We start from the raw sequence: 24,949 nt of genomic DNA on the forward strand, positions 1-24,949 counted from the left end.
GTGGAGCTAAACACCAGCACGGTCTTGTTGGGCCGAATGGCCTGTTTCTGTGCTGTATATCCTCTGTAATCCTATGTGAACATATGTCAACGTGTCAAAAGTATGTTTTAGAGAAAGACGTGGGCCAATTAATTCCACTTCTGCCTGAAGCAATCGCTCCATCTGCCAGTTCGTGCCAGCGTAAGGCCTTAACCAAACTAGGGTTTGGATGTTATTTAAATGTCACTAACAAGCTGCGGATGTAAGGTATCCTAGTGCCACTCGCTGTTTGTGGGAGTGCAGGAAATTGGCCAGTTCCTACACAGAGTTCTACTTTCTGTCAGTTTAGAGAGGAGTCATAAAACTAACACAGATAATTTTTTTTTTACCATTGACATACCAGAACATTGCACAAGGACAGTTCATCCGAACACACTTCCTTTTAATGAGATAGTCAAGGCAAATGCTGACACAGAAAACTGAACAAATTGTGCAAACCCAAAATAAATGCTATAACAATAGGAGATAGGTGTGATCAGCAATGAATATTTCACCCAATTTTTTCCACAAATCTCCACACCCTCAATATTGCTTGAAGTTTTGATCTCAGATCCAAAATGGCATTATTTAACTTAGTTATAATTGTATGAAGCTGAGATTTTGTCAGTTAATGGAAAATGTAAGATATCCAGGATTGGTAATTTTTTTTGTATGTATTAGTTACTGTGACATATCTTGCAAGTTTTATCTCTTGTGAGCAGATAATTCCCATGGATAATGTGCAAAAGGTTGTCACATTGTGGCAGAATCGATGTTTATCACATCTCCTTGGACTTTACCAGCTGTGTCTCTGTCACTGCCAGTACAGCTATCTTCAGTGATTGTGAACAGTGATGTCAAAAAGATTTTACAAGAGAACAACAAGAATTTGCATCTATATAGTGCCTTTAATGTAGTTAAAAAGTTCTGTGGAAGAAGATCAGCCTCGGAAGAGCCCAAATGAGGTTTGTGCCTTTCTTTGGTCCATGGGATCAGGGGGAGCCAATGTGCTCCTCTGAACCCAACAAGGAAAGTCTCAGCTATCTTTCCCCCCTCGTCTCGAATGCAAGGTGCCCAGTGAGACACCCAGTACCCAATTCCGCCACCTACCTAGTGTCAGCGTGCAGTCATCAGGCTGTGTAATTTTCTGCCACGTAGCGCTGGCATTTTCTCATTCTGGGTGGGAGCATGTTAATGAGCTCCAGGAGTTAAAATAGGCGGCGCTTGATTTTGGCAACACCAGGTCATGTCACTGACCCACCCCTCCCCCCTTCCCCCACTTACCCAAAACCCACCCAAAGTTAAAATTGGGGCCTTTAAGTCTTCCAATCATTCTTTTAGCTGCATGTGATAGCCATAAACACTATGCTGTCAAAACAACAATATACATTGGCGTTAATGTAGTAAAATGTCCCAAGGTGCTTCACAGGAGCAGTATCAAACAAAATTTGACACTGATCCACATGAGATATTAGGTCAGGTGACCAAAAGCTTGGCCAAAGAGATAGAACATAATTTAAAATGCCCCTCTATCACACGGCTCCATGGCCTATCTCTTTAACCTCCTCCAGCCCCACAACTCTTCGAGATCTCTGTACTTCTCAAATTTTGGCCTCTTGTACATTCCCGATTTTCATCGCTCCATCATTGGCAGCCCTGCCTTCAACTGCCAAGGCTCTAAGCTCTGGAATTCCATCCCCAAACATCTCCACCTCTCCAAATCTCTCTTCTCCTTTAAACCTACCTTTTCTGCCCTAATGTCTCCTCATGTGGCTCAGTGTCAAATTTTGTTTGATAACACTCTTGTGAAGCACCTTGGGATGTTCTAAAATGTTAAAGGCGCTATATAAATGCAAATTGTTTTTTGTTGAATGTTTTGGGAATGGCTTTGCAAGTGCGTGATCTCAGACCGATAGTGTAAAAGATAGGTAAAGTGGAGAGAAGTGCAATAATAAAAACAGAAAGCCCTGGAAATACTCAGCAGATCTGGTAGCATCTGTGGAGAGAGAAGCAGAGTTAACGTTTCAAGTCAGTGACCTTTCATCAGAACTGGCAAAGGTTAGAAATGTAATATGTTTTAAGCTAGTGAAAGGGTGGGAGGGGGGCAAAAGAACAAAAGGGAAGGTGTGTGATGGGGCAGAGGGCAGGAGAGATTAAATGACAAAGATGTCATGGGATAAAGGCAAAGGGAACAATTGTGGTGAAAGCCAAGGCATTAGTCCAGAGAGTGGGTTAATGGGCAGAATAATGAACAGCTCTGTCCAAAGGCACAAAGAGAAGTGCTATATGGTGGAAAGAAGCAAGCCTGACAGACTAGGCAAAACTGGCTCACTGTCTGACAGAAGCAGAGATCTGGTTACAGGTTAACTGCCTTCCCTCGCAGCCATTACAATGGTTGAGCCCGAGGAGAGCAGAGCTGGGAGTGTATGGTTAAAATTAAAAGATGTGAAAAAAACTTATTTTAGAAATGAAAGATTTTGAGAAAATAAGCAACAGGTGAACTAACCATTTAGTTGCCTCAATCATGCATTTATCGTATTTTGGTGCCAGTCATAAGTCTGTACAGATCAGCCATGAAGCAGGAAGTTGCTGGTTAATTATTAATTTTATAAAGATTTTACCAAACAGAATCAATTTTGAAGCCTGCCAGTGTCTCTCAGTGAAGCCCTCATCTTTGCTGTCGTCTATATTTGCATAAAGAAAATGCTCAAAAACATGGTTCATACCTAAATATATCTGTTGAGTCTTTGTAAAGGTGCCCACACATTAGTGACAGCTTGCACGCAAACTCACAAATGATTGTGAAATACTCTGTATAAATTTCAGCTCCATTTTTAACTTTGTTGTAATAGTCACCTTAAGTTTTACAATTGTTGGTGCCAGAACCTCGCAGCAAGAAAAATAATACCAACTCTAAATGGCTTTGGAGCCCTTTCATTGTTCTAATTATAGTTGAGTTTCCCTTTAATGTTTTAGATTCCCTATAATTAAAGAACTTGCCTTTGTGAATTCTGTGTGCAGAGATATCAGTAAATCTTGGAACAGCTCAGGCTTCTTAATTCTTTAAGTCCTAAGTTATCATTTGAAGGAATCCATGTCTGATCAAAATGATTTCTCTATAATTCCAAGTGCCTTACTGTAAGATTTTACAAGTTAACTATTCACAGGTACCCTAGTCTCTAGTGATTGGAGGTGTAGTGCTCTGTAACACTGTTAATCACATCCATGGTAAGTGAGCATGTTGAAATTTCACACCTATGGCAGGAATTTTATTGGTGCTATGGGGGCCCCAACAGCAACCCTGCCTCAGCCATTTGTGGGACCCCCGAATGCATTTGTCAACCGTCTGGCGACTAACTAGTTGCTGTGGGGTCTCCCATGCCTTTCAAGGACGGCCGGTTGCTCCCTGGAGCTACTGGCCATTCGGAGGCCTGGCAGCTCAGCAGTACCACTGGGAGTGGTGGCCACTGCTGGGACTGCACTTGGAAGAGAGAACGCCTTGGAAGCAGGCCGCCCTCCCCACCAGGTAAGTGGGATGTGGGGGTGTCAGGGCCAGTCAGGCAGGCCTCAGTGAGGGAGTGGAGGGGTTTTGGTGAGAGCTGGGGGGGGGGGGGGCGTTGCCATGGAGGCAGCTATTGCTGCTGGGGGGCCCCTCCGTAGGCCACCAAGTGCCTGAGTAGGAGGGATCCCCAAGCCCACAGGGAGGCAGCTAGGATTTACCAGGCGGTTTCCCCACAGGGCGGAGGACCCACCCACTGCTGGTAAAATACTAGCAGTGTGGGAAGAGGCCCTTCATTGGCCACTTAAGTGGCTGAATTGCCCCTCGGCGGGAGGGCCAACGCCCACCATCTCTGCTGCTGGTAAAATGGCATGGTGACAGGAAGATGATGGACTCTTCACCCCCCACCTTCCCTTGCCATTTTACAACCCCCTACGCACCCACCCCCCACCCCCCACATCCCCCCCACAACCCGCCTCACAGCCCATCCCCAGAGAGCTGGTAAAATCCAGCCCAGAAGTTCAAATTCTATCATGTCTGAAATGTTGATGCCCAGATCAACTCAGTCTGTCTTGTGCCACCTCAAGGCACTGTGCTAGCCATTTTTTTTTTATTTAGAGATACAGCACTGAAACAGGCCCTTCGGCCCACCGAGTCTGTGCCGACCATCAACCACCCATTTATACTAATCCTACACTAATCCCATACTCCTACCACATCCCCACCTGTCCCTATATTCTCCTACCACCTACCTATACTAGGGGCAATTTATAACGGCCAATTTACCTATCAACCTGCAAGTCTTTGGTGGTGGGAGGAAACTGGAGCACCCGGAGAAAACCCACGCAGACACAGGGAGAACTTGCAAATTCCACACAGGCAGTACCCAGAATTGAACCCGGGTCGCTGGAGCTGTGAGGCTGCGGTGCTAACCACTGCACCACTGTGCTGCCCTATTTTACTATCAGTTATGCAATATGAATGGACTAATGCACACTCATGTAACAGGAGTGCCAGATTTCCAGGGCTGTGTTGCCCAGTTTTATGTATAAGGGGATCCAGTATTCAGCATTCCTGTAGTTCTGCTCTGCTGCTAACCTGCCAATATGCAGGTTGGTGCGGGCAGGGGGGGAGGGAGAATTCAGACCCAAATAACTAAGGTTCTTTAATGTATGTGAAAACAGGTTAGAGTAATAGAGAGAGTGACATTCTGACCATGGAGGAGGGGATTTTGGGGTCCAGCTTCGATTCGTGGTGTTTTTGCCCCATTGTCTCCAGTGCCACAATCTTGTGTGACAGCAGTTTGGGGCATTCATGGGGCAGCCTGGGAATTCAGTCCAACACGTCACTCTTGGGGCCCAGCAGATCCCATGTCATTCTGTACAGGACCTCTTGAAGGGTGCAAAAATATTACGGAGCAAAGCTGATTGATACTCTTTCAAAACACAGGTGCTGATGTCTCTGATGTTCAATAATTTAAAAAGAAAATGTCATTGCCTCTTCTGCCCATTAAGGGCCGCTGGTTCTCCCCGTCAAAGTGGCAGAATGTCGCTCAAATCACCCCAAATTTTAAAATGACCCCTTCCTCAGAATTTGGGGTAGGGCCAACGGCCTAAACAGTATGCAGACAGACGTCCTGTCCTGCCACACTTCCAGCAGCAGAACAGAAAACCAGCAATTTTGAGGCAACAGATTTTATGCCCTTTCAACCTAGCACCTAATTGTGTTTTAAAGATTTAGAATTCTGGAAGGACAGGTTTTCATGGTCTAAATGGCCCTTTTCCATCCTTGACTTTACTTAATGCTTTTGTGATCAAAGTGATTGTACAGGGTCTGTAGAATAAACATAGCAGAGGCTAGATTGTCTTCCCTATGCTGTCTTATATAAAACTACAGCTGTTTCTATTAAAGTCTTTAATCTTACCCAGATGTTCTGATGAAAGGTCATCAACCTGAAACATTAACTGTTTCTCTCTCCACAGATACTGCCTGACCTGCAGAGTATTTCCAGCACTTTCTGTTTTTATTACTTGAACCTACAACTATCTGACTCAAGACAAGAGTCCTACCCACTGAGCCACAGCTGACACAGGATGGAATGTTGAACTACAAGCCCTAGTGTCAGGATCTCAGTTATAAGGAAAGATTGGATTGACTTGGGCTTCTCATTCTAGAAAAGAGATGATCTTACAAAGGTATAGAAGATTCTTAAAGGTGTAACAAATGATTGCCCAGAATATTTGAACAGTAGGAGTAGAACAAAGGGACACAGGTTCAAACTAGCAAAAGGTAATTTTAGGACCAATATTAGGAAAGCTTTTGCATACAAAGAGTGATTAACATTTGGAGTAGACTTTCATACAGATTAGTGCAGACAGAAATCCAGGAATGAAAACATTAGATGCTACAATCAGGGCACAATCGAATCTCAAGTCACAGACCTGAAACCTTGGGCTGAATATTTACCAGCCCTTTAGGGATGACCTGGGAGTCAGGAAGGCAGGCAATATGGTGGGGGAAGGTGTTGGACTGCGTGCCCGATGTCCGCCCACTGCCAGCCCATTTTGCCAGCGGCGGGAAAGGAGGCAGAAGAGCCGCCCATCCAGAGCCCAATTGATGCAATCAAGGGCTCTTCCCGCCTCCGTAGGCATTTTGCCAGAGACAGGGGAGGGGGCCCACCGCCGCATGGGGAGGCTGTCCAGTGAAACTGGGGGATGGGGCCTCCTTTTTGGCCACTCTGGCCCACAGAGAGGCCGCCTCAGCAACAACCCCTATGGCAACGGCACCGCCTATCCACTGAGACCCGCCTGACCTCCTCCTAGCCTGATCACCGAGGCCTGCCTGCCAGGTCCCAGCTACCCCCAACCCACTTAACCCTCTTCGGGGCACCGACCATTGATGTGCCCACTTCATCCAGGTGCAGCCCCAGCAATGGCCACCACTAGCAGTAGTGCTGCTGAGCTACTGGCCCTCTGATTGGACCGGCAGCTCTTGGGGGCGGGCCACCATCATTAATAGGGATGGCAGCCCTGGCAGCAACCGCTTAATTGGCTGTCACCAGCAGAATACAGCCTCGGGTACCGCCGCCCGCCAAAGCAGGGCTTCCCATCCACACCCCTGCTTTCGGCTCTGGTGGCAGGACTGCTGCCTGTGCCGAAATCTTCCAGCATTTGACTCTGTTTCTCTCTCCACAGATGCTGCCTGCTGAGTATTTCCAGCACTTTCTGTTTTTATTTCACACATGTATGCAATTGGCTGTAAGATTGGCATTACTGACTGGGTGAAGATATTTGTACAGAATCTCATGCGTTGCTACATATAATCCTCTAGATGAAAACTTAGCTAAAACAGTTCTCATTACATGTAATTCATTACAATTAATTCTTGAAAGGACACAAACCTTTACTTAGGATTGACCAGAAAGCAACAATGGACAAGGATTGGTCTCCAGTTCTGCTTACACAGCTAGCTTTACTTTTCTAGTTTTCAAGAACACTTTACAAATGGACCAAAATGTACACAAAAGAAATGCAATTAAAAGTAGAATTTATAAAAGGGCAACCAAAAATATGTCCAAAATTTACCTCTGGCATTCTACATCTTTCCGATTGACAGGAATAAAAAAATGCTTTTCCATTGAAAGAACAAAAACTATCTAACTGAAAACTTGTGGCCCAATGAATCAAATAAAACTGATTAAAATGCACACATTGCCAGATGTCTCATAATTGGATACTTTGGGATTATTATAATGTTAGTTTTCCAGATAATGTGTATTCCAATTTGAATAATGGCAAAAATGTAGGTACTAAGACTTCACTATGGATTTGGCAAAGCACATTGTAGAATGTATCTGTTGACAATGATAGATGTAAAACAGTCCCTTCCCTTACTAAACTTTAGCACACATCACAATTAAAGAAAGCAGGGAGCATGAGATGGATTATTACCGTGCGAGCTTAATTTGATACAATTATGTATCATCATATTGCGAGTTTTGTGCCAAAATTTGAACTTTATTGCTGTTTCTTCCATTCTTTGTATTACAACCTGCTCCATAAATGCACCAATACAGATTTTATACCATTCTTTCAATAATGACGGATTTCTGCAAAGGAGTTGCACTGAGCAGTCTTTTTCAAAATTGTTAACAAAGAAAGAAATTTTGCACTTGTATAGCTCCCAGGACATCCCAAAGCACTTTACAGCCAATGAAGTTCTTTTTTGAAGTATAGTCACTGTTGTAATGTAGGAAATGAGGCAGCCATTACACACAGAGCAAACTCCCACATACAACAATGTGATAATGGCCAAATAATCTGTTTTAGTGACGTTGATTGAGGGATAAATATTGGCCAGGACACCGGAGATGGCTCCGCTGTACTTCTTCAAAATAGTGTCATGGGAACTTTTATGTCTATTTGAGAGTGCAAACATGGCCTCAGTTTAATGTCTCATCCAAAAAGCAACACCTCAGACAGCAAAGCACCCCCTCAATAGCCTTTGGGCCCAAGTTCTGGAGTACAGCTCGAACCCACAACCTTCTAACTCAGAAACATGAGCACTACCAACCAACTGAGCCACAACTGCTCCATTTAAATTATTGTAGATACTAATTGCACAATTTCTGCAGTTGTCAAGCACAGGTCCTGCACACATATGTTGGAATTTGCAAAATATAGAATTGTACTAGTGCCATCATGGTCATGCTATGAAAAGACATGTGTCTTAGAAGCTACAGACATTATAGGGAAACTTTATTGATTAGTCTGGCACATAGTGCCTTCAGATATTTAAATTCATGAGACAGGCACTGAATGGAAAGTTGAGAAAGGATTTGGAGCCTTCCAGTTCCCTTGAATTATACAGTGCCAATGTCAAGCCCCATTTGGAACAACTATAATAAATCAGCAAAGCGCAAAATTATTTTTCACATTGCCATTAATTTGGCTTATTCAGTACATCCATTTTTCAGCAACTGTAAAGCAAACAGTTCGCCTTTGCTTTGGCAGAGTTTCTTAATGTACCTGATGTTATTAATTCCACCTAGTATCCATTTGCAGACACACAAGTACCAAAGTAGGCAAGGGTTTCACTTCATAAAGACATAGATGGCAAATGATTCCTTCTAAGAAAATCATCACAAATGTTTGTGCCAAGTACAGTGGTTGCATCGTGACTTACAAACCGTCACAAATTATGAGAAAGCTGGGAGATTCAGAAAGGCAAATTGACAGGTAGTTAGTCCCTAGACAAATAATTGCCTGAGGGGATGTCTGAGGATTGTTTCCATGCCAATCCTTCTCTCTTGGGGTAGAGACGAGAGTCTGCATCGATGGTTTGTGATTCCAATGCCAAATCTTCAAAGTAAGATATAAAATGAAGGATACACGTTCATTTGAATAGAATGTATACCTGGGGTCCAGAAAATGCATTATTGTTTATACTTTATAGGTGACAGAACGCAATGTAGCCTTAAAAAGGTTTGCAACTGCTTAGTTACCTGTTGCATCCTACACAAATTATCAATATAATGACAAATTATATTATTTTAGTCAGATGGCAACACAGTCAGGCATAGCTGATCTGAAATGACAGAATTGTAAGAACACTTGCCAACATGCGCAATATTTTTAAAGTTTATCGGCTACAGGTGTCCCCTGGCCATAAAAAGTTCACCAAATCAAAATTATAAAATGGGATCCTATTTACACAGGCAAAACAAATCAGCTATATCTCCCAAGGAGTTGAGGGTGCCTTGAAAAATATTTCAAGTTTCAGAAAGAGAAACTGTTCCCATTGGCAGGAGGCTCAAGAACTAGACGGCACATACTTAAAATGCCAAAAGAACCAAAGGCGACATGAGGAAAAACATTTTTAAGCAAGAATGCAGTGCTTGAACGGGTGATGGGTGCAGATTAAATCGTGGCTTTCAAAAGGGAATTGGATAAGCGCCTGATGAGGAAAAAATTGCAGTGCCAAGGAGAAAGAGCGGGAAGTGGGACTAGCTAAATTGATCTTGCAGAGAGCTGGCATATGCTCGACAAGCTGAATGGCCTCCTTCTGTGTTGTAACCATTCCATGGTTCTATGACATGTAGTCTCTTTAGAAAGACAACCTTGATGAGGTGAGACAGCAAGTGCAGCATTCAAAAATGAGCTCAAAGTTGCAAAGTGTGGCACATCAATGCTTTACTGATCACTGTGGTAAAGAAGATCTCATACTTAAAGCAAGATATGTATTCCTGCACTATGGAAAAACACACAACAGAAGAAAGTTAACAGAGAATTCTTCATCACAATCAAAACAAAACTCTATATAAACTCACTTCTGGTTGAAACTAGTAATGGTCAGTTCAAACTAAATGATGGTAGGGCTTCATGACTCAGCTCACTGCTGAATAACATTCAGATATCTCAGGCTAGCATTAATGTTATTCTCTGCCTCTCCCCTTATTTTTATGACTTCATCCTTGATGTTTCAAACTGCCTCCCTTAATTCCTACTCTGTGAATGGAAACCTCCCATTTTTCCTAGCCTTTAGTTTGCTTCAATCATGCTGTTTTTAACATTATTGTCAAAAATATTTTCACTTGAAGTAATTTGTGGAGCAATGACTGCGCCCATATTTGGGTTGGCTTTACTACATGGGAGGAATGAAAATATCCTCCAAGTAGTCATTAAGCAAATGTCTCAGTGGACATTGGTATTTCATGAAGTCACTGCCTCCTCCTGTGTATTCAGAGCAAGAACAAAAAACATCTGCCTTGCCTCTTGTGCAGGATTTAAATTGTGAAATAAAATGTACTAACATGAATATTTATGTACTTGGGTCTCTGGTGTATAGTGTGGTGCTGTTGTGGTTCCCTCTCAATCTCCTTTCATTTAATTCCAGTAGGTGTAATGTTAGAAACTGTAGCAAAGGAGTGAGGTGAAAATCTGGACTCCCCTGACAGGCCGACATCTGAGCCTCCCCACCCCAGTGCATTTAGTCATACATTCTCTCTGTGGATCAGTTGGATAGATAACAGGGGGTCAACCCACTTGTTGTTATCTGTCACTTTACATTAGCTATTTGTCCTTACCCTCCCCCCAGACATAGGATCTCACCTCTTTTGCAAAACCTCATATCACATAAAATATGATGTTTCGACAATCAACAATTTCTTCTTAAAAACCTGACAATGCATACAGCAGCAGTTTCTGGCGGTTCCTGGACATTGTCACTTTATGCCTCAATGTCTCCATGATCAATAAAGTGCTCTTTTCTTCATCACTCATGTCCTGAATCTGAGTTGGATGCATCCAAATCTTACTCTGACTATTTATATTGTTGCCTGCTTCAGTTATATGTATATATGTAATTTTTAAAAAACCTGATGCAGCAATTAGCTCGTGCAGTGATGCTATCCTGATGTGGATTTGTGGCTTATTGCGAAGTAGCCTGCCCACAAGGGACTGAATTTTATTTGGGCGCAGACTCCGTGGCCGCACCCTTTGAACTCAGTGGGGTGCTGCATTCAGCAGCTGCCGCAGAGCCCCCACAATATTTCGTGCTGCGCCAGCGCCAGTTTTAAAGGGCTTTAAGCCCTTAGAATGACTTTGAATTTTTAAATGGGCAGCAGTAATAAATTTTTATTGAACAGTAAGAAAGGTTTGGATGGCCCTTTCCCAAACCCTCAATGGTCATTTTAATGCCCGAAATTACCAACACATGACTTTTTCCCTACCCGAACCTTACCCCCTAAACTTATTACATTTGGCCTATAACCCCTTCCCACCACATCCAATAAAAATTGATTTCCCCACTCCTCCACTCCTCCTGCCCTGACATTTTTATTACTTTCCCCTCCCCAGCAAGTTCTCGCCTCGGAACACCGTGCGGAGATCTGAAGGCGCGCGAAGGCTGAACGGAGGCCGTAAAATTGGCATGGGACGGCAGGTAAGATCATTTGAATATCATTAATGTCAATTTAAATATGCAGATGAAGGGCCCGTCGCCAGGCGGCGGGGGGGCCGCACCGAGGTCCCCTCGCCACTGGTAATATGCGGCAGGCCGTTCTCGACGTTGCGGATCGAGGTGGGCCTCTCCCCACAACATTTTATCGGCCCCTGCACCACGACCGGCAGCGCCAAGGGGCTGGTAAAATTCAGCTCAAATTATAAAAATAACATTTTATTTTATGCATTTAATGTATTAGCACATTATTAACTGTCAATCCTTCTTCAACATGCATTAGGAACATAGGACTTAGGAACAGACGTAGGCCATTCAATCCTTCGAGCCTGCTCCGCCATTCGATAAGATCATGGCTGATCTGGTTGTGGTCTAATCTCCACTTTCCTGCCTGCCCCATAACCCTTGACTCCCTTGTCTGTCAAAAATCGATCTAACTCGGTCTTGAATAAATTCAATGACCCAGCCTCCACTGCTTTCAGGGGAAGAGAATTCCACAGACTAACCACCCTTTGAGAAAAAAAAATTCTCCTCATCTCCACCTTAAAAGGGAGACCTCTTATTCTTAAACTGTGCCCCCTGTTTCAAGTCTCCCCCACAAGAGGAAACATTCTTCCAGTATCCACTCTGTCAAGTCCCCTCAGGATCTTATACGTTTCAATAAGATCACCTCTCATTCCTAAACTCCAATGGGTATAGGCCCAACCTCTTCAACCTTTCCTCAAAAGATAACCCCTTCATCCTCAGAATGAGTCGAGTGAACCTTCTCTAAACTGCTTCTAACTCAATTAAATCCCTTTAATAGCACTAAAATGTAAAATGTGTAATTCAACAGTAAGAGTGAAATGGATCATATTATGTAGCTTTGCCAGACTAATCCTTGTACGTACCTTGAAATAGCAGGGATGGGTTAAACTATTCAGTCTTTTGAATTGAAAAACTATATATATAATGAATATCTGGAAGTAAGCTAAAAATCCCAATGAACTCTAAAACACCCAAAAAGTCACTACCACCATCTATTTACTTGGAATACATACTGGGAATGCTTGATGATAAAATTGGTACAAGAAGTCAGGAAACATCTAATTATCAGCACTGACTTCATTCCATTCAACAAGCACTTTATTTTTGCTTGACAATAAATAAAAATACTTAACTATTAACATAATGAAAATCATATGATAACACAAATTCATGGTCTTACATTTTTGTTTAACTGAAAATTTCAAATTCCTAAAAAGACCAATGAAGCAGTAGGTAGTGAGAGTACCAACCAAAAGTTGAGCCAACTGGCTAGAAAACTATCAGTGAGGAAACACTGAGCACTTATGAAAACAGCAAATCAAATATGAGTAGTTGGCAAAATGTAGCAACAGGAGGAGATGGGAATCAATTACTCTGAAAATATCTCTAAAAGTCTTTCAGCTGCAATCTTTATATTCTCAGTAAGTGAAGAACCTCACCCTGATAACATCTGTAATATAGTAAAGGCATAAGCCATTACATATTTCATATTAACATAATTAAACTTACCTATAAAAATGTTTTTTTTTCTTTCAATACCTTTATTAGTACTTAATTTGGAGGCTTCAGCATCTACAAAAGGTCTAAAGGGTTGATTGATATTCTTCTGGTACCAAGCACCCTGACAGCTGAAGAGGCTGAACTACAATGTACAAAATGGCTTTCAAAGAAGCTAAAGCATAAAATTTTAAACTATTTTCAAGTTCTTATTATTACTTCAGAGAGGGAAACTGAGACAGAGGGAGAGCATAGGCACACAACTGGCTGCAAGAGAGAAGGGTTGTGAGCAGATCAGAGGCGATACAGAGGGTCAAAGAGCCAGAAACAGACAGATGGGAGAAGACACAGAAAGACAGATAGAAAGAGACAGACACAGGGAAGTAGGGAGACATATAGGTGTAATTTTTACCTTCACTGCCTGGGCGGTGATTTGGTAAAACTCATTGTCCGATCATTGTAGAACCCATACGATTTTCATCTCTTTGATTTCAACCTTCAGCAGTAACAGAAAACAGGCAGCAGCAGATCAGGTGATGAGGTGTCCCTTGTACATCACGCCTGATTTTTCAGGCCAGTGAAGTCAATGAAAAGGAAAATCCATCCAGGGGCTAAATTTTCAGATCTCCTGCTGCTATTCAAGGCAGAGACTCCTTTCCGGTGACTCCTGAGTCCCTGCACCTGTGCCCAGCTGAGCAGGGCTGTGTCTGTTCTTCCTCCTCCGAGAGGAACTGACCATAGCTCCCTCTGCCTTTGGCACTTCCTCTTGCCCATTAGTGCTATGATCATCATCGTGTGCCACCCTATCTATAAGCAAGCGAGGACCCATTGAGGTGAGAGTATCTGCGCTGGTGGAGGATTCGCTTGTAAGGTGTGATGGTGCTTCTGCCTCATGCTTGGACTTCTGAAGGGAGGGGTAGAGGCTGCTGTGGGTTGGACTCTGCACCTGTGGCTGACACAAGAAGCGATGAAGAGAGCCAGTCTAGGAGAGTAGAAGCCACTGCAGTGTTGAGGCTACCCAATGTTACTCAGTGAGTGACATACTAACAGACGGGGTGGACTGCACCTCACCCTTTTCATGTACACATTGCGCTCTGTAATCACCAAGTCCACCAAGAGCTCCCATTTCGCTAGACCTGACTGCCTCCTCTTTCACCATCCTGGCTATCTTCATCGGTGTCTGCTCCACTGGGGCGATGTGGTGGAAGAACAGCACCCCTCCTCCTGTCTGGGCCCTTTACTGGACATCATTTGCCCGTTTCTCCTGCGAGAACAAAAGAGAGTGAGATAATACACTGCTGTCCTCTGTGTCCAATGTCATCTGGTCCTATCCATTAGGAGCTGCATGTCTCAGGGGTGACAGGCCCTCAGCAGCTCTCTGGCTGTGAGATATTCTGAGGAGTCAGTAAGTGCCCTGGGCACACACCCCTCCCATGTTCAGGAGCAGCCTGTGCCCTGAGACTCTTTAGCTGGTGTGTCTGCAGGAGGGTGCAAGCCCTGACACCTGTCCAGAGGGTTGGGGGTTTCACTCAGCTTGCCAGAACTTGAGGTTATTGAACCTTTTGCGGCACTGAATCCAGGTTCTTCTGGTCCCACCTCTGCCACTGGCAGCAACAGCAATCTGCACCCAGGCCTCTTTGGTTTCAGCTGGTGGCCTCCTCCTGCCAACCTCTAGGAAGAGCACATCCTCCTCTCCCTCATGGCCTCCAACATTAGATCCAAATTGGCATTGATGAAACGAGGGGCAGCCCTGCCCTGGGTACCAAGCATCCGGTCGTCCTGTGACATCCTGCTTCCCTCTGGTGCTGTGGGAGGCTTTGGCACAGTCAGCAGATTTCTCCCTTAGGAAAACCAGCAGCTTTAGTGATGACTACTGTGGGGAGTCTAAATAAGACCCCACTTCATCTGACCTCCTCCCGTTCCTGCCTCCAAGGGCTTTAATTGGACAGGAAACCCCTCTCCATATCAATTAAGGGCTCACCCAAGTGAAAATTGTGACTTTAATCAGTTTCCCACTGAAGGCGTGTTCCTGACCTGGAAACAATCCCAACTCCTTTTTCCCGCCTCCATGGGGAAAAATTCATCCCCAGGGGTATAACAAACAGCCGATTCACTGCCACCTATTTACTACTGAATGTTACGATCAGCACTTTAAACTTCAAAAGGTTTATTTGCGGCGGCAGACCAGTAAAGTACATGGATGTGAGGTGGGGGTGGCTACATTGACCAAAACCACGGTCTACAAAATAGACATGACGGAATTCACAGTGGAAGCATTGGCTTTTCAAATCAGCCAGGTAATAACTTCCTAGACTGAGTCATTTTGAAGTGCCAGGGCGTACACCAAAACCTGGAGGGAGCGAGTAGCCAGGGTACACCATAAACTGAGCATGTGGGGGCAGCGATCTCTCTCCATTGTGGGTAAGAACCTGGTCATCAGGTGCGAGGCACTCACGTTGTTGCTGTATGTGGCGCAGGTCTGGCCCATACCCCACTCCTGCGCCGTGGCGGTCACCCGAGCCATTTTCCGCTTCATCTGGGGATCTAAAGTGGACCGGGTCCAGAGGGACACGATGTTCAAACCTCTGGATAAGGGCGGGAAAAATGTACCCAACGTCGCCCTCATCCTGATGACCACCTTTGTGTGCGGCTGCATCAAGCAGTGCGTAGACCCCCAGTACGCAAACGCCATGTGTCACTACATGCTGAGGTTCTATCTGTCCCCGGTGTTGCGAAGGATGGGCCTGATCACATTGTCACGGAACGCTCCATCCAGTTGGACTGTGCCGTTCCACCTATCCTTCATGGAAAACTTTCTGCAGAAAATCACCTTTGACCACCAATCCATCAGGCTGTGGTCTGCATGGAATGTTCTCAAGGCCCTACGGGAAAAGGAGATGGTGGATCCTGTCGGATGGTTCCCCAAGCAGACTGCCAAAGTCATTTGGCAGAGTGCCTCATCACCAGAACTTTCAAACAAGCACCAAGATGTAGCTTGGCTGGTGGCGAGAAGGGCCCTCGCCGACAGATCCTTCCTGCATGCCCGGAGTCTCGCCCCCTCCACACGCTGCCCTCGAGGTGGCTGTGGTGGGCAAGAGACTGTTGCCCACCTCCTTCTGGAATGTGTCTTTGCAAAACAGGTGTGGAAAGAGATGCAGTGGTTTTTGTCAAGGTTCATCCCAAGCAGCTCTGTAACACAGGAGTCTGTGCTCTACGGGCTGTTCCCAGGGACGCACACCGAGATAAACATCAACTGCTGCTGGACGACCGGTGAAAGACGCCCTTTGGTCTGCTCGAAACTTGTTGGTCTTCCAGCGCAAAGAGTTGTCCACGACCGAGTGCTGCAGACTGGCTCATTCCAAAGTCCAGGACTGAGGGATGCACTAAAGCTTGGGGCAGCCGTGGCAAAGGCTCAAAGACCAGTGTGTAAGGTCCTCCCACCAAGGTGAACTGAGGGGCTGGAAAACCCCTTGGGCTATATCCAGAAAATATGGGTTTGCTGCAAAATGTACATGGCATGTAAAATGAAATGGAAGGGTCGTGAGGCGACTCACTCCTGTATTGAAGGAAACTGATCTCCTTTGCACTTTTTGTATTGTCAACTTGCTGCTGTTTTGAACTGTTTTATAATGCATTTTTTTTTACAGATTTTTATGAATAAAGTATATTTTTGGGAAAAAAGAGTCATTTTGAAATAGCCTGCTGAAAACTCCTTCAGCTGTGGTGTATCACTCCTTGAGCGAGCAGCAGCAATTACAAAAAAAATGCATGAAATAAAAGCTCAAACAATTTAAAAAGTGTGTTCTGTAACATTTCAATGGACCAGGCATAGCCTTTTTTAAAAATCCGGATCTAGCTGCTGGAGGACCTGGCTTAACCTGTGTCATAAATCTGTTGCATTGGTCAATGGTCTGTTATAAGGCACCTTAATCTGTCATTTCAGTTTGAAAACAATGAGAGTGAATGTAGAGTAGTAAATCACTAGATTGCCTCATGCTGTGTCTCACTTACTCTATATTTCTTATCTGTTCAGCGAGACAGCAGAGAAAAGCAACACTAGTTGATCATAAACCAATGAAAACATCTTGGAAAACAAAGAAAGACTTGCATTTCTATAGCACCTTTCATGATCACAGGATGTTCCAAAGTGCTTTTCAGACCATGAGGTATTTTTGAAGTGTAGTAACTTTTGTAATGTAGGAAATGCAGCAGCCATTTTGCGCACAGCAAGCTCCCACAAACAGCAATGCAATAATGACCAGTTAATCTGTTTTAGTGATATTAATTGAGGGGTAGCCACTCCAGGCACCGCTCCACAAACCACTGACCACCTCTAGGCGCTAACCCATTGTCCCTCGAGACAAGGAGGCCAAAGAAGAAATTGAGGGATAAATGTTTACCAGGAAGAAATCCCCTGTTCTTCTTCAAAGAAGTGCCAGGGATCATTTACTTCGACCTCACAGGGCAGACAACACCACAGTTCAACATTTCACATGAGAGACAGCACACCCTCAGTACTACACTGGAGCATCAGCCTAGATTTTTGTGTACAAGTCCTGGAGTGGGACTTGAACCCAAACCTTCTGGCCTTAAAGGCAAATATACAACTAACTGGGCCACAGCTGATACACTACTTGCTATAAAATACCTATAGCTGAGTTTCCATTACTCAATCAATAATTCTGAAAATGTAATCACATCGTTTGACTTTCTGAAGACCATATTCTACCCTTTTCTACAGATATTGGTATCATCAGTATACATCATGCTACAGAACACGTATGATCGCTTAGCTGCAGGCAGAGAGATGCAGAAGATGTCTGCTAAAAATTGAGAGAACATGGATTTAACTGAAATGCATGTCTGCAGTTATTTTAACTTCAGTCACTCAGTTACATTGGTTCAGTTATTATTGTTAGGTCATAGGAACATAGGAGCAGGAGTAGGCCATTCAGCCCATCGAGCCTACCCTGCCATTCAATATGATCATGGCTGATCATCCACTTCAATGCCTTTTTACCACACTATCCTCATAATAGGATATGAAGGCTTTTTGAAGGCTGAGCTTCAATACCATGCGGCCTTGCGAGCTGCATGCCCCAAGGGCATGTGTGGCTGTTCATCAGCTCTGAGCTGGCATGATGCCAAGCAGCCTGAAAGCCAAGCCAGTACACACTCCGCTCCTCTAAGACCCTACAGAACTAATTCTGATCTGACCTTCAGAGCAGCTATTTTATTCTGCAATACTACTGCTTTGTCTTATAGATTTAACTTCCCACTTGTTTCTAGGATATAATTGTATTGACATCTGACCAAAGGAGAAATGGAACCATCTGCCAAACTAACACAATGCATCTAACATCACTGTAAAAAAAACTCCACAATACTCTCCAATTTTCCCCCATAATCTCACTTAGTAAAAGACAGAGGACAAAATGTAATTTAAAATATTCTTGGTGTAAATTTCCTGTTGACCAATTAAATGTTTCAGTTGTATAATTCCTTTTTTTCTTCTTTGGCCTCCTTGTCTCGAGAGACAATGGGTAAGCGCCTAGAGATGGTCAGTGGTGTGTGGAGCAGCGCCTGGAGTGGCTATAAAGGCCAATTCTAGAGTGACAGATTCTTCCACAGGCGCAGCAGATAAAATTGGTTGTCGGGACTGTTACACAGTTGGCGCTCTCCTTGCACTTCTGTCTTTTTTCCTGCCAACTGCTAAGTCTCTTCGACTCGCCACTCTTTAGCCCCGCCTTTATGGCTGTCCGCCAGCTCTGGCGATCACTGGCAACTGACTCCCACGACTTGTGGTCAATGTCACAGGACTTCATGTTATGTTTTCTGACATCTTTAAAGCGGAGACATGGACGGCCAGTGGGTCTGATACCAGTGACGAGCTCGCTGTACAATGCGTCCTTGGGGATCCTGCCATCTTCCACGTGGCTCACATGGCCAAGCCATCTCAAGCGTCGCTGGCTCAGTAGGATGTATATGCTGGGGATGTTGGCCGCCTCGAGGATTCCTGCGGTCCTGCCACCTGATGCCAAGGATTCTCCGGAGGAAGCGAAGATGGAATGAGTTGAGATGCCGCTCTTGGCTGACATGCGTTGTCCAGGCCTCGCAGCCGTGGAGCAAGGTACTGAGGACACAGGCTTGATACACTCGTACTTTTGTGTTCTGTGTCAGTGCGCCATTTTCCCACACCCTCTTGGCCAGTCTGGACATAGCAGCGGACGCCTTTCCCATGTACTTGTTGATTTCTGCATCGAGAGACAGGTTACTGGTGACAGTTGAGCCTAGGCAGGTGAACTCTTGAACTACTTCCAGAGCGTGTTTGCCGATATTGATAGATGGGGCATTTCTGACATCCTGTCCCATGATGTTCGTTTTCTTGAGGCTGATGGTTAGGCCAAATTTCTTGCAGGCAGCCACAATCCTGTCGATGAGTCTCTGCAGACACTCTTCTGTGTGGGATGTTAATGCAGCATCATCAGCAAAGAGGAGCTCGCTGATGAGGACTTTCCGTACTTTGGTCTTCACTCTAAGACGGGCAAGGTTGTACAACCTGCCACCTGATCTTGTGTGGAGGATAATTCCTTCTTCTGAGGACTTGAACGCATGTGAGAGCAGCAGCGAGAAGAAGATCCCAGTGTAGGTGCAAGAACACAGCCCTATTTCATGCCACCCAGGATAAGAAATGGGTCTGATGAGGCACCACTATGCTGAATTATGCCTTTCATACTGTCATGGAATGAGGTGATGATAATTAGTAGCTTTGGTGGGCATCCGATCTTTGCTAGTAGTCTGAAGAGACCACGTCTGTTGATGAGGTCAAAGGCTTTGGTGAGATCTATGAAAGCAATGTAGAGGGGCATCTGTTGTTCGCGGCATTTCTCCTGTAGCTGGCGAAGGGAGAACAGCATATCAATGGTGGATCTCTCTGTTCAAAAGCCGCACTGTGCCTCAGGGTAGACACGCTCAGCCAGCTTCTGGAGTCTGTTTAAAATGAATGGGAGATATATGTATTACATGATTGATTCAATACTCACAGATGACTAAGTTATAAGTGAGTTATGTAGATGTGTCTCATAAGTAAAATCAAATCAAAAAATTTCCATCTTTTTTGTCAAGCATCCTTGTAATGATCGTTCCAAATCACCTTGATCCCCCACATAAAATTCTCCAGAATTACCTTTAACGATATATGGACTTCTTTGCCTTTTCTCAAGGTGTGTGCTCACTTTGCCAATGCACTTTACTTTGGGTATAAATTTGAGTCAGTTGTATTAAAACTACTTATTAATGTAATTACTAATTTAACAGAAAAAATGCTTGGAGCATTTTGTTGAGTTTCCCTGTGTATTCTGAACCATCCAAATTAATTGCACAACATAAAACATTTACCAAGGCAAGCCCTAATACGCTATGAGGGAAATTCTCACACGAATACAGAAAAATGTAAATTTACTCCATACAAAGGAATTGACTCATGGTCAACTTTTAAGCTTATGGGTTTAGTGCTGCATTTATTATTTGGTATTTGATTTGTGTTACCTTTTTATTGAGCACTCGGATAATTCTTGCAACTGACAAATAGGTCTCTGGCTAATGCCAATCAGTACACCTCTCTTGCACATTGGAAAGATCACAAATGCTGCAAATTCATCACATTGCTCTAATTAGTATCAACTGCCTGAGGTTCCAAAAGAGCCCAGAAGGCAGGAGAAATGGACTGAGAATGAGACGCCTGTTGCTGAAGGTTTCAATGCTGGGCTTTGTACTAATATAGACACATGGTTTGCATTAATAGGATTTTAGTTCATGTTTGATAGATGGGGAGGCATTCTTACTGAATATCAAAGCACGAATGGTATGTGGGAAGAAGAAACCAATTAGTACTGCTTTTCTCAGTTTGGCTTGGTATAAAACTAATAGAAATCTCTGCTCCCTTAATTAGATGATAGGTGATTGAACTGAATAGCCGAGCTTTTTTAGCAAAAATGCAAAGGAATATAGACTTGTCAAATAAAATAGCTTGAATTATTTTAACATACTTATCATCTAGAATGATAACTATCAGTTTATCATCGCCCAGAATGGATGGGCTATGCACATCAGAGTGTAACTGGGACAAATTATTAAGGACATATTTGTGCAAATGTGGATTTTCCTTTTTTGTGGGTATGATAATAAGAGGTGCAAAAGGGGAATATGAAAATAAACTTGCATAGGACATCAAAGTTAACAGTAAAACTTTTAATTAATATATTAAGAGAAAGTAAGTGGCAATGGGGATTTGAGCCCATTAAAGTCAAATGCAGCTGAGACTATTACAGATGATAAGAAAATGGTAGACCTGTTAAATGAATGCCATGTAACCAGTTTCACAGTGAAGGAAGAGATCCAATACCAGTGACACAAGGGAACTGAAAAATAAGTCAAAGGGAGGAACTTAGTGAATTTAATTTTTAAAAAGTTAATGAAGAAAATAATGGGACTCAAAAGTAATAGGTGAGTAATTGCAGTTTCATTAGTCACAATTTTCCAAAGCTCTCTGGATTCCGGAATTGTGGCTTTGAATTGGAAAATTGTTAATGTCACTCCATTGTTTAAGAAGGATGGGAGACAGGAACCAGGTAGCTACACACCTGTTAGCTTGACATCAATTGTGAAGAGGTTACTGGGATATATCTTTGAAGACAGAATAACTGAACACTTGCACAAGTATCAAGTGATCAAAGAGAGTCAGCATGTGTTTGTGAAGAGTAGGGCATGTCTGACTAACCCAGTTGAATTTTTGAGGAGATCACAGCATGATGGATAGTACAGTGTCAATTGATGTTGTCTATATGGATGGCCAGAAGACATTTGGTAGGGTTCATCACAAGAGATTATTAACAAAAATAAGAGTGCTCAGAATTGGAGGTAACCGTGAGACAGGGATTAATAATTGCTTGGGAGGTAGGAGACGGAGAGCAGGGCTGAAGTGTTCATTCTATTATTGAAGGAAAGTGACAAGTGGTGTTCCCCAGGGATCTGTGCTGGGACCTTGGTTTTTCACCCAATTTATAAATATGGGGAAGTGTGAAGTTATCTACTTTGGAATTGAGAACGATAAATCACTACATTTTCCTAAAGTGAGATACTAGGAGCTGTGATGTAGAAGAGGGATTTAGGTGTCCATGTACATAAGGCAGTGGACAGGTACAAAAGATAATCTAAAAGACTAATAGAATGTTGGCCTTTATCTCAAGGAGGTTGGAATTCAAAAGTGAGGCAGTGATGTTTCAGTTGTACAGAGCTGTGGAAGTTCCAGTCAGCGGCCGGATTATCAGCGTGAGCTGGCCGTCATTACCGGGTAGATGTTTAGTCATTATTTTTAATATGATTAGCATATGCAGATGCAGACTCCGTCACCGAGCGGCGGTGGGGGGGCTGGGGGCCACACCGAGGCCTTGCCGCCGCCGGTAAAATGCGATGGGGCCTTCCCGCGTCAGGGGTTGTGGCGGGCCTCTCCAAGAAGAATTTTCCAGGCCCCCCAGCCACAACCAGCCCTCCGAACTTCCACGCCATTGGATCTCCGTATGGAGATCTGAGGTGTGACACTGGAGGGGAGGGGAGAGGAGTGGTGTTGGCAGTGACTAGACTTCAAAAAATACTGCATTGGCTTTAAAATGCTTTGGGAGGACATGAAAGGTGCTATATAAATGCAAGTCTTTTTTTTACTGCTAGTATTCACAATATGTTTTTTTATTCGTTCGTGGGATGTGGGCATCACTGGCAAGGCCAGCATTCATTGCCAACCCATAATTGCTCTTGAACTGAATGGCTTGCTAGGCCATTTCAGAGAGCATTTTAAAAGTCAACCACATTGCTGTGGGTCTGGAGTCACATGTAGGCCAGTCAGTGGTGTCATGGTCACCATGAGACTAGTTTATGCACTGAAAAATCACCAAATGCTCCAGTTAACTGAAAAATATTGGTTAATGCTGAACTGACCGGGTGTAATATTGTCAGCTGCATTCCACTGTGTCCAATGATGGACACTTTTCACCAGGCTTGTTTTTACCAGTCTCCCATTTCCTCAGTATAACCTCCCAGTCTGAGACACCTTGTGCCTCACCTGACCACAGATGCCATTGCAGAACTGTCAATCATTACTCATTTGGAGTGCAACTTATTAATTTCAATGTAAAAATGTAACCTATCTCGACGTGTCTCATTAGATTTATAATTTGTCCTGCTGATTTCTCACCCTAACATTATCTTGATATTACCAGCAATGACAATTGAATATCTCCAAGAGAATAATAAAAAAGGATGATTGGAGGTACAATGTCAAAAAATTCTGCAAAGGAGTTGACATTTCTACATTATGCATTTTATATTGTATTTTCGTCACAGTGAAGTGCTCAGTTTTAATTTTTCTCATCTGTACTGATGCCAAAAGGGCACTTTGCTAAACATCAGAAGGTAATTGTAAAATATTAAAATGATTCAATTGAGTGAACAGTTAACTGATTGGTATCATTTTAAAGGCTAAAAAGCTGCTGGAGCTGCTCAATCTTTTTTCAGAGGGTAACCATTTAACGACTGTGTTTTGGAATCAAAGTTTATTATCAAGCAAGAAGTTAAAGTGTAAATTCACTAATCTTGGGCTCCCAATGGAGAGCCACATTCAACAGGAGCACTGATTGGAGTATTGGTACAATAGTGTTGTAGTCCTGCATCTGGCTCTGCTTCATTTGAGAATGGCTCCCTAGTAGGTCAGCTTACCATTAATTGCACATCTTAAACTGTAAAGCTACAAAGGAAAATCAGCTAAAACTCTATCTAAAGATAAGTTGATCAGCAGCCATTTAAAAAATATTAGAAGGATTTTCTAACTGTTATGCAGGCCTCCACCTGCTAAGAATGAGGCACACATTATTTCACCACGTGACCATTAAAACTTAAAATTGGTGCTGGGAAGAAAAGAGGGCCTGTCACAAGGAATTTCCAGGCCCCTCGCCGGAAAGACCTTTTTTGCATGCTGGCAGACAGTGTTGGAACAAAGGACCCAGTCCTTGCTTCTCCAATACATAGAAGACCTGGTCAGACCAGTTTAGATAACTGGCTGTTTGATTTTGAACTTGCCACAGAGTATTTGAAACTCAGAAAGCTGTTTGCTCCTGGACTGAAAAGATCTCTCTCCTGTCTGCTCCCATCTCTTTCTTACAGAACTGAAGACCCATTGAAGACACATGAACCCCAAGAGAGAAAAGTCTCCTACAGTGAACAAAGTTTAAGAAGAATACTGGGCCCCAACGAAAAGCAAGATCTACCTACAATGAAGGACTACAGTGAGCTCGAAGCACAGTAAAAACCCCTCTTCTGAGATTGCCTCAAACTTCTTTACTTTATTTTTCTTCTGCTCTTTTCTGTCTCTATTTGCATGTACGTATCGCGTACGCATGCCAGCATGGGGCACAGCCTGTATCTGTAGGCGTTTACCGTATTAGAGTTTAAGGTTTAATAAATTTCACTTTTCTTCTTTAAACCTAAGAAAGCCTGTTTATGCTCATTTCTTTGCCTTATAATTGGAAAGTGGTGAACAAGGATTCACCAAAGGGGAGCTCAAAACGTAGTGTGTTTTAAAATCAAACCCTGTTACAATAAGACCAGGTGAAGGTTACAAGGGACCCCGCGACACCTGTCTCACCTGGTCATAACATAACTCTTTGATTGCCAACAACTTTGGAGACTTAGCCTTCTTGGAAACCTTTTTACAGTCTTAAGCTTACACATTTTGATGCTCAAACAAACCAACTGTATCATCAGTAGCAGCCTAACCTTCAACCCACCCCCATCAGTTTCCTTACATTGATTCATGAACTAACAGCCTTGGGTTTCCTTTTATAATAGGAATTCATTCAGTCCTGTGTTAAATGTTGCCAGAGTTTTGCATTCCACCACCAT

General features: G+C 43.5%; 1 long non-coding RNA gene across 1 annotated transcript in view; it reads left to right on the top strand.

Moving 5' to 3' along the window:
* The window catches only part of LOC137347014 (uncharacterized), a 36,541-nt gene extending 12,088 nt beyond the window's left edge, over positions 1-24,453 (top strand). The window contains exons 2-3 of the long non-coding RNA XR_010968848.1: positions 11,374-11,458; positions 24,212-24,453. This is a non-coding gene — a long non-coding RNA (uncharacterized lncRNA). The remainder of the gene's footprint in view (positions 1-11,373; positions 11,459-24,211) is intronic.
* Positions 24,454-24,949: the final 496 nt, after the last annotated feature.

The sequence above is a fragment of the Heterodontus francisci genome, chromosome 31 (assembly GCF_036365525.1).
Source record: "Heterodontus francisci isolate sHetFra1 chromosome 31, sHetFra1.hap1, whole genome shotgun sequence".
Classification (NCBI taxonomy): domain Eukaryota; kingdom Metazoa; phylum Chordata; class Chondrichthyes; order Heterodontiformes; family Heterodontidae; genus Heterodontus; species Heterodontus francisci.